The sequence below is a fragment of the Desmodus rotundus genome, chromosome 13 (assembly GCF_022682495.2).
Source record: "Desmodus rotundus isolate HL8 chromosome 13, HLdesRot8A.1, whole genome shotgun sequence".
Taxonomy (NCBI): domain Eukaryota; kingdom Metazoa; phylum Chordata; class Mammalia; order Chiroptera; family Phyllostomidae; genus Desmodus; species Desmodus rotundus.
In genome coordinates this window covers 52,182,525-52,193,843 of record NC_071399.1, presented here as the reverse complement: position 1 = coordinate 52,193,843, position 11,319 = coordinate 52,182,525, and the positions used below count along the sequence as shown (strand labels likewise).

The 11,319-nt window shown below is 38.6% G+C and overlaps 1 pseudogene; it reads right to left on the bottom strand.

Moving 5' to 3' along the window:
* Window positions 1-9,052: 9,052 nt before the first annotated feature.
* LOC112296637 (U2 spliceosomal RNA) lies at window positions 9,053-9,219 on the bottom strand (annotated as a pseudogene).
* Window positions 9,220-11,319: the final 2,100 nt, after the last annotated feature.

Here is an 11,319-nt window from a genome sequence, read left to right as displayed (position 1 = left end):
TTGATACTATTAGTAAATAATGTGGAGTGTGGGGTGAGAGAGTGCATGATGCAACACGAGCCTCCCACATAGGGCAGAGGACAAAATGAAAATGGGGAAAATTAACCTCTTCCTCCTCACTTCCTGTACCTGCTAGTAGTGGAGGCCAAGAGCAGAAAGTGGGCTCCTCCTCCCTCCCAAACTCCTAGACTCATTATCATCAGGGGTATGGTTACAGCAGTCTCTGATAGGGATGGGGAGGGGGTGACAGTGGCAGGTGGGATCACAGGTGACCTGACATTCTAATCCTTCAGCTCATGTTCCATTGTCTAATCATACTTCAGTTGTAAAATGAGTTAATTAAAAGATAAAATTACTAGTAAGTTGGCACTGACAGAGCCTTAAACCCAAGCATGGGGTCCCTTTGGGTGCAGGTCTCACCCTGCTCTGGTCAGTGGCAGAGTTGGGTCCTCTGCAGCGAGGCAAGGATGGCTTGATGGGGTAGGTGGGGTTGTTTCAGTGCATGGTGCCTTCTAAAGGCAATATCAAAGCACAGTTTCACAGCTCAAAGACCCAGTGTCAGAAGGATCATTTATTAGGTTTCTTACCTGAGACTCACTTGATCAGACTGTTCTGCCCATCCTTCATAGGGAGGCCAGATGGCTATTGTTGACCATCACCCATTGGGAGGAGAGGTTTGACACTGATGTTCTAGGGCTGAAGTAGTTATGATAAGTGAAAGTGAATGCTAATAATTCCTGCCTTATGCACTGGTGTCGCATGCTGGCTTTAGGGAGCCATTTGCATCTATCTATATTTTTAACCAAGGCTTACAGTGGCCAAGTTACATTACTCACTTGTCACTGTTAGAAATGCATTTTATCAGACACAGGCCCTCTAAAAAATATCACCCTCTGTCCTAAACTCATCTGCTGCCACACAGTTGCTGCTAACTTCACCTGCAGGGAGTGCCTTGATTAAAATGGCTCTTCAAAAATAAGGATAAATGCTATAGAAGTGGGTTATATTTTTCCTGATATAAGAATCAACTTACATCTCACTACAGGTACAGTCAATGATATCTAATATAAAAATACAGACATATTGAATCTTGCATCAAATCCCATGGCCATCTGTAGTAATAATGTTTCCCACACAGTTTAAACACGGTCTGAGAGTACGTATGTTATGCATTGTATATTTTATCTAAAATTATGATGTTGTATGGAGCATACTAATTAAGCTCTTAATTAATTAATAGAATTTGAGGGTTCATTTCAATTTTTCCAGCTTTATTGAGATATTATATTGTATGTAATACATGTAAGTTTAAGGGGTACAATGTAATTATTTGATGCATGTATATGTGAGGAAATGATTACTAAAATTTAGTAATTAACAGAGTTATTTGGATGATTCTTTAAAAAATTATACAGTCAAAATACATCAAGTTCCTTAATGTCCATATCCTCAGAGAGAGAAACAATCCTAGAGAAATTAGAACAGGAGGTAAACATGTATGTAAAAATATGTTTACCAAAGAAGCATTATTTGAAATTGCAAAACACAGACAGTAACTGGTTATCCACCAGAAGAAGAACAATTACACAAAAGATGTATTAGAAAAACAGAATTGTCTCAAGGTTAGGAATGGCTTTGGAGTCAGCCAAAAGCCTATTCTGAGTTTGAGACCCAGCTCCTGACTTATTTGTGACCTGGAGCAAATTAATTTTCTCATCTAATCTATTAATTAGCTACTGCAAAATAAAAAACTGCTCCAAAACTCAATGGCTTAAAACAACAATCATTAATTATTGTAGCATCCACATGTGCAGACTGCCTGGGGTTGGTGTGACAGAAGCTGTGCCTGGTGGGCACCTCTGCATCTCACCGCAGGGCTCTGTGTCTGCCGGCTGGTCCTGCTTCATATGCTTCTCATCCTCTGCTCTTGTCCGGGGCGGATAGATGAACATATTCTTTACAAGGTGATGGAACAGCTACAAGAGGGAAATGTGAAGATTCACATGACAACTTCACACGGTAATTTCCACCTCATTCTATTGGCTAAAGCAAGTCACATTGACCAAGCCTCAAGTCAAGGGCTCAAGTCAAGGAGTGGCATAAACTACATAGTAAAGGTCATGATTTCATCACAGGGATTCTCAGCCTTGGCACTGGTGACCATTTGGGCCAGATTATTCTTTCTTGTGAGGGGCTGTATACTATGACTTATTGGATGTTTAGAGCATTCCTCGCCTCTTTGTACTAGACGTCAGTAGCACCTTTATAATTATGACAATGAAAAATGTCTCCAGACATTATTAAATGTCCCCTAATGAGAAAAATGGTCCCTAATTGAGCATCATTATTCTGTAGGGAAAGAGGAAGAATTAGGTACAATGAAGTCTTCCATTGTAAGGGTTATAATATTATTGGACTTACAATTTTTCAGGGGAGTCAATTCAATTGTTATTTTAATATGTTTAATAAGTGTTAGCTTCTATTATGTTATAGCCATATGACATTAAACATTTGATTTTTGAAGAATTTCTAATATTGTGGGAAAATGTGTAAATATGTTCTTAAGTAAAGAAGAAAATTATAAAATGATACATACATCAAGAAAATAATAAAAATATAAAGTAAATATAAATACTTAGAAAGAAGAAAGGGGAGAACCAAGATGGCGGCGTAGGTAGACACACTGCGCCTCCTCGCACAACCAGAACTGACAGAGAATCGAACAGCAAAGGGGACCAACACCAAGAAAATAGAAAATGGCCATTCATCCAGACTGGTAGGAGGGGCAGAGACGGGCACCGGGGTGGAGAGGACTCGCGTGGCTGTGGCGGGACTGAGACTGGCGGAGTGTGGGACAAATGGCGCAGGCAGTCCGAGCACTAGCAGACCCTGCAGCCCCACATCTGCGCAGATAAACCGAGAGGGCCGGACTGAGAGTGGCGGAGAGCGGGGCAGGCAGAGCAGCGGGTAGCACCCCGCGGCACCAAATTCGCCCACAGATAAACCTGACCAACGGCGGGCAACGAAGCAGACAGACCGTGCAACCCAGGGCTCCAGCTCCGGGAAATAAAGCCTCAAACCTCTGATTGAAAGCGCCCCTGGGGGTTGGGGCAGCAGCAGGAGAGACTCCCAGCCTCACAGAAGAGGTTGTTGGAGACCCACAGCGGCCTAGAGTGTGCACAGGCCCACTTACTCGGGAACCAGCACCAAAGTGGCCCAGTTTGATTGTGGGTAGCGGAGTGAAGGATTGAAATCCGGAGGAGAGTGAGGCGGGCGCCAGTTCTCCCACTCGGCCCCTCCCCCTCGTACAGCATCACAGCTCAGCGACCAGCGTTATCCCGCCCTGGTGAACACCTAAGGCTCCGCCCCTTAAAGTAACAGACACGCCAAGACCAAAAAAAAAAAAAAAAAAAAAAAAAAAAAAAATGGCCCAAATGACAGAACACTTCAAAGCTCCAGAAAAAATACAACTAAGCGAGGAAGAGATAGCCAACCTATCGGATGCACAGTTCAAAGCACTGGTTATCAATATGCTCACAGACTTGGTTGAATCTATTCGAAAAACAGATGAAAAAATGAAGCCTATGCTAAGAGAAACAAAGGAAAATGTACAGGGAACCAATAGTGATGAGAAGGAAACTGGGACTCAAATCAATGGTGTGGACCAGAAGGAAGAAACAAACATCCAAACAGAAAAGAATGAAGAAACAAGAACTCGGAAAAATGAGGAGAGGCTTAGGAACCTCCCGGACGCCTTGAAACGTTCCCACATCCGAATTATAGGGGTGCCAGAAGGAGAAGAGGAAGAACAAAAAATTGAAAACTTATTTGAACAAATAATGAAGGAGAACTTCCCTAATCTGGCAAAGGAAATAGACTTCCGGGAAGTCCAGGAAGCTCAGAGAGTCCCAAAGAAGCTGGACCCAAGGAGGAACACACCAAGGCACATCATAATTACATTACCCAAGATTAAACGCAAGGACCTACATCCAAGATTACTGTATCCAGCAAAGCTATCACTTAGAATGGAAGGGAAGATAAAGTGCTTCTCAGATAAGGTCAAGTTAAAGAAGCTCATCATCACCAAGCCCTTATTATATGAAATGTTAAAGGGAGTTACCTAAGAAAAAGATCAAAAATTGGAACAGTAAAAATGACAGCAAACTCACAGTTATTAACGGCCACACATAAAACAAAAACGAGAGCAAACTAGGCAAACAACTAGAACATGAGGGTTGTCATTAAGGGAGTGGGAGGGGGAGAGAGGGGGAAAGGTACAGAGAATAAGTAGCATAAATGATAGGTGGAAAATAGACAGGGGGAGGGTAAAAATAGTGTAGGAAATGTAGAAGCCAAAGAACTTATAAGTATGACCTATGGACATGAACTATAGCGGGGGAATGTGGGAGGGAGGGGGGTGGGCAGGATGGAGTGGAGTGGGGGGGGAAATGGGACAACTGTAATAGCATCATCAATAAATATATTTAAAAAAAAAAGAAGAAAGGTAGATATACAGTAAAGTGTTAAAAAGGTTATTTTCTATTGTATAATTATGATTCTCATTTTCTTCATATTTTTCTTTTTTTTACTTTTGATTTATTACAATAAGATTATATTTATTTTATAAATTAGAAAATGAGTTTTACACATGAATATACACAGTTTAAAATTTGTTTAAGGTGTTTCAACCTGACTCTTCTCTCCTCCCGAAATATTTCCATAAAATAAAGAGAGCCTTTTGGAAATCATCCTATTTACCTTGGTCCTTTAGAGAGAGTATTGTTATAAACAAGCAGTAAATATGTGGTTGATGATTTCATTTCTTGCAGTAAAAATCACTTCTAAAGGCAAGAATATATCACATTGGGGAATATTTTTAAAATATAAAAATATTAACTATTGGAGATTATGTAAGGAGGCAGATGTATATACTGTAGCTGGAATTACAAATGGCTGCAATCTTTCTAGAAGGCAATTATCCAATGACTTGAAATGTTCATACATAACATTTAAATTTCTAAGTATATCTCTTAATTACATCATTAGTGATATACAAGGTCAGGCTAAATAATACCCCTTATTTATGAGCTGGTAATCTATGCCAAATCTTTTATTACAAAATCATAAGCATGTAATTCTGTAACATAACAATATCACACTCAAGTGCAGGATATGACATTTTGGGAGAAATGTTCAAATTGCTGTCTATCTTGTGTGAGACATGCATGTACCCTACCAACCATACCCAATGGCATTACTTCTGCCAGACCCTGAATATAAAAACTGATAAATAAAGATATTCAATAAAGAATTGTGTACTACAGCCTAAATCAGAAAACAATGTCCAGTGGCAGAAGAATATGGTAAAATATTCTGTTGCCTAAAGAGTTTGTTTGCAAAATCATTAAAGGATATTGGGAAATACTTATCATTCATGGTGTGCAGGAGCTCTAATGGACCCTAGTACCATGGATTTATCATCTTGCACATAGTGATAAAACTTAGGCCCACAAGTTTTCACAAGCAACATAGTCTTCTATCAGTCTCAAAATTCTGTGAACAGAAATGATGTGAGCAGCTTGAGAGTCACATCCATAAAAAGAAAGGAACTGCTTGGCCCCCACTTCCTCTCCACTTACAGCTGTGAAGTGCAGGGGTGGTGCTGTGAGCAAGCCCAGACCACCCATCTAGGGCCAATTCCAGCAGGAGAAGGAGACCTGGGTCTGGTGGTGACCTCAGAAACCAGACACTGTATGGCCCTAACTCCCTATTTTGTGATAGAAAGCTCAATCTATTTCACAATTCTATATTTTGGGGTTCTTTGTAACAGTAGCTTAATCTGATCATTAAAAAACATAAATTGGGACTAGAAATAGTATCCTTAGGGGTAACAAAAATGTAAACTATATCACTGTAATAGCAGTGTGATCTTTTAACAATTGTGTTAAAATGTATTGTATTTAAAAATCAGTCCTTGGAAATGGACTGGAGAGATCCAAAATGAAGGCGGAGTAGGTGGAAGCTACACTACCTCCTCCCAGAGCCAAACTGGAATTACAACTAAATTATAGACAAATCATTCTGAATAACCAACTGAACACTCACTGGAGAAAAGCCTTATAAGCAAGGACTTACAGAAGAAACCACACCACTGCAACAAGACTGGTAGGAGGTGTGAAGGTGTGAAAGGGCTGGCTGGGCTCCAACAGGTGGCAGTTGAAGTTCTGGAGTGATGTTTCAGAGGTCAAGGGGAGGCAGTTTTCTATGAGAATGTGGGGTCTAAACCCTAGGCTGGGCTTCCTAGCCTAGAGTACTAGAACCAGAAAAGGAACCCAAATAACATCCAGCTATGAAAAGCAGTGGGGCTTCTCTCTGCCAGGCAGAGATGGCTAGAGATGTAGAGAGCCTCTTAAAGGGCCAATGCACAAAATTTTGTTTGCAACCACTTATCCTGGGCTTTGACAGAGGGAGGGCAGAGCAGATTAGAGCCACGTGAGGAGAGTCTGGGCTCGGTGCTCTGGGGAGAGAGCTGAAGGATCAGCCACCAGGATTCCTGTGTTGTCTTTCCCCCATATTGCAGAAGCCATCTTTCTTAGGTAGAGCACTTTCCTCCATGAGGCATCAGCCTGCGGGGAAGCATAAGCTCCACCCATAGGAATCCTTCTTGCTTCACCCTGTGAGGCTTAAGCGAGGCTGCTGAGGAATACAGCTGGAGGCTATTTCAGTGATTAAGCCTAATAGAAATCATGCAGGTGAAGGCAGATTTCTGGGAGCTCTGAGACTTTAGCTGACTCTCCCCTGGACCTGGTGTTGGTAAAAGCCAGGCTTGGTGTGCCATTTGGTACTTTCTGTACGTATCCAGGTCAGCAGAGGGAGCAACAAATTGAATTTCTAATATCTCAACACAGTTTTCCCAGGGCCAGTCACATCTGACACAGGTCTGCACCAGAGTCTTTGCAGATCTACCTAATACACAGAAACCAATACAAAGTGGTAGTCAAAATGGAAAGACAAACAGGCCCTAAATGAAAGAACAAGAGAATTGCCCATAAGAAGAACTAAATGAAATGGAAGCAAGCAATTTATCAGATACAGAATTCAGAGTAATGATTATAAGGATACTCGACACATGAAAAAGACATAAAAACAAGAGAAAAGGACCAGTCAGAAATAAAGAATGCAATATCTGAAATAAATAATACCCTGGAAGAAATAAAGAGTAGGTTAGATGACACAGAGGATCGAATCAGTAACTTGGAAGACAAGGGGAAAGAAAACCCACCTAAGCAGAGCAGAAAAAAAATAAGATTTAAAAAATGAGTAGATTTTAGAAAACCTTTGGGACAGCATGAAGTGTAACAACATCCACATCATGTAGGTACCAGAAGGAGAAGAGAGTGAGCAAGGGATTAAGAATCTATTTGAAGAAATAATGACCAAAAACTTCCCTAACCTGGTGAAGGGAAGAGACACACAAGTCCAGCAAGTTAGACCCAAAGAGGCCCACACCAAGACACATAATAATTAAATTGTCAAAGTTTAAAGACAAGGAGAGAATTTTAAAAGTCACAAGCGAAAAGCAGTTAGTTACCTACAAGGGAAATCCCATTAGACTGTCATCTGATTGCCCAAGAGTAATATTTCAGGTCAGAAGGGATTAGCATGAAATATTCAAGATGGTGAAAAGCAAGGACCTGCAACCAAGGCTTCTTTACCCAGCAAGGCTATCATTTAAAACTGAAGGAGAAATAAATAACTTCCCAGGCAAGAAAAAGCTGAAGGAGTTTGTTAACACCAAACCAGTATTGCAACAAATGTTAAAAGTCTTGCTTTAACCTGGAGGAGGTCGTGGCTGATCTGAGAGATACAAACAAACTCTTTTCTTAAATATTGTTACATATATTGGATTCAAGGTCATGACTTGCTGCACATTTGTACATGACTAGTGTTAAGCCATAATATTTAAGCTGTCAGTTTGGTTAAAACATGTGTTTTGTTAGTCTATGTGATATTCAATAATATATTGTATCTGAGAGATACAGTGAACTCCAAAGTCAGTGTTGATGTAGTGGGGTTTTTTTCCCCCCCGAACTTCAAAGTTGGTGTTTTGTTTTGTTTTGTTTTTTTATTTACTGTTCAAAATGTCTGGAAAATATATCAATTCGATAATCTAAGGTATGTTTAAGAACTTCAGCCAATGCTACTCAGTCCAATGAGGATAATAGAGTCAAAATGAAAGTGATTTAGAAGATGAAGATTATATGGAAGTTGATTCAGAAGACTTAGGTGTCGAGCAAGATATTTTAGACATGAATGAAGCGTGATTTTTTTCTTTTGGAAAGGATAAAGAATCAAAATGGAGGAAAAATTCAATAAGAATACAAATTAGAGCTGGTTTGGTGGAGGTGTATCCTTTCAGCCTTCTTTTGCCTGGGAAACACCTTATTTCACCTTCCATTTTGACACAGCAATACCACTGTTGGGATTATACCCTAAGAATTCTGAAACACCAATTCAAAAGAACCTATGCACCCCAATGTTCATAGATAGCAGCACAATTTACAGTAGCCAAGTGCTGGAAGCAACCTAAGTCCTCATCAGTAAATGAGTGGATCAAAAATCTATGGTACATTTACACAATGGAATACTACACAGCAGAAAGAAAGAAGGAAGGCTCCTACCCTTCATGACAGCAAGGTTGGAGCTAGAGAGCATTATGCTAAGTGAAACATGCCAAGCGGTGAAAGAGAAATACCATATGATCTCACCTATAAGTGGAACCTAATCAACAAAACAAACAAGCAAGCAAAATACAACTGAAGACATTGATATAAAGAACAATCTGACAGTAATCAGAGAGGAGGAGGGAGAAGAATAATAGGGGATAATGGGAGGGGCATCAAGGAACACGAATGAAGGGCACATGGACAAAGCCAAAGGGGGTGGGTACGAGGGTGGAAGTCAGGGATGGATGGGGCAGTGGGTCATGGTTGGGTGAAAATGGAGACAAATGTACTTGAACAACAATAAAAAAAATTTAAAAAAGAGTATAAATTAGAAAACAGCTGCAGAATTTTTGTGTCAACTTCTGTTAGTTCGGCCAAATGCAAAAATGCCAAGACAGAACTTGAAACTTGGCACTGCTTTATCACAAATTATATTTTAAATTGATAAGAACAAATACTACCCTTGATCTTAGCCAAAAGGCTGAGAAGCGATATCACAAATGATATTCTATATCTAATCTTATTTTATACAACTAAATACATCAATTCTATATTGAACTGGTTTTCATGAGAAAGAGATCTTAAACAAATAGACAAAACTGAATCAAAATCATTTTTAGACCTGTTATATACAGCTGGTTTACATTGCAACTATCAGCTGAATTTGCAGGTTTTATGGGCTACAGATGGTAGTGGGATTGAACTTTTTAGACTTATGATATCTTTTGGAGATTTACATTTATTCATAATTGTATCAGGTTTGATGACAAAATTACAAGGTTAGAATGCCTGAAACTGGACAAATTAGCCACTGTGAGAGACATTTTCTCAGCATTTGTAGAAAATTGATAATTATGTTACTTTATGGGACAGAATGTAACAATAGATGAAATGCTACCTGGATTTAGAGACTAATGTGGGTTTAGACAATATATTCCATACATGCCCAGTAAACATGGTATAAATTTTTTTGCCATAGTTGATTCAAAAGCACTTTACACAGAAAATCTTGAAATATATACCAGTGAGCAGCCTGAAGGTCCTTACTTGATGAGTAAAATACCAGCAGACATAATCAAGTGACTTGCGGAACCCATGTACTGATCAGGACGTGATATCATTGCAGATAACTGGCTCAAGGATATAAATCTTATCTCCAACTTGAAGAAGTGACTTTCATATGTAGGTACTGTTCATAAGAATAAACTGCAAATGCCCCCTGAATTTTTGTATTCTATAAACAGACCTAAAAAAAAATTCAACTTATTTGCTTTTGGTGCAGACTGCACACTTATATTTCATATACCCAAAAAGGGAAAAATGTAATATTAGTTTCAAATATGAATTTCAATGATGCCACAAATTTGCATTTGCAAAATCCTGACATAATAGAATATTAGAACCACACGAAGTCAGGAGTTGACATTGTGGACTAAATGATACATATGATGTGGCCCAGGACATGAGAAGATGGCCTATGGTTATACTCTACACAGTTTTGAATTTTTGCAGGAATAAATGCTGAGATTATTCATGTGCTGAACAGCAATGTGAAAATAAGGTGCAGAATATTTAATAGAAATCTTGTAATGCAGTTAGTATCAAAACAAATAAAAAGGCATTCAGAAATCTCTATAGATGTGCATATAAGTCTTTACACCTGAAACTTCATCAATTTCAATTACAAATTGAAGGAAATTCTAATGACCATCTAGATACGGCTCCTCCGACAAGCAGAAAAAGACAAAGAGGTGTTAGATGCTATGCATCCAAAACAAGTCACTTACCAAAACATGTTTGCAGTGTTGTGAAAAGTATTTATGCCTTGGGCATAGCAATTATTTTTTGTGAGAAATGTTTTGCAAAGGCAACTATTGAAAATTCTGATTAATTAATGTTAAAGACTTTTATTGATTTTATTTTTTAGTAATATCCATGTTCCATTATTTGAAAAGAAAAGATTTTATTCTTTATGTTTTTATATTTCTTTGTTTAATAGTTTCTAAATTGTAACTGAAAATAAACAAAAATAAAGTATTTTATTATATAAATATAATAAATGCAAATTTGCAGTGCTTTTAAATTTTTTGCATTTCAGCACATATTTGTAATGAATGTATCTCCCTGATCCACATGACCTATGCTGTAATTTTTTTTGACCACGAGCTCAGCAGGGTTAAGAGAGGAAGAAGAAAAAAGAGAAAAACAGTTAAAAATAAAATGGCAGTAAATACATATCTATCAATAATCACTTTAAATGTAAATGGCATAAATGCTCCAATCAAAAACCATAGGGTAGCTGAATGGATAATAAAACAAGACCCATATATATTCTGTCTACAAGAGATGCACCTCAGAACTAAATATGCACACAGACTAAAAGTAAATGGATAGAAAAAGATATTTCATGCAAATGGAAAGACAAAAATTGGGGTGGCAATACTTATATTCAATAAAATAGACTTTAAAACCAAGGCTATGGTAAGATACAAAGAAGGACACTACATAATGGTAAAGGAATCAATCCAAAATATTTATGCACCCACCATAAGTGCACCTAAATATGTAAGGGAAATCTTAATGTTCATAAAGG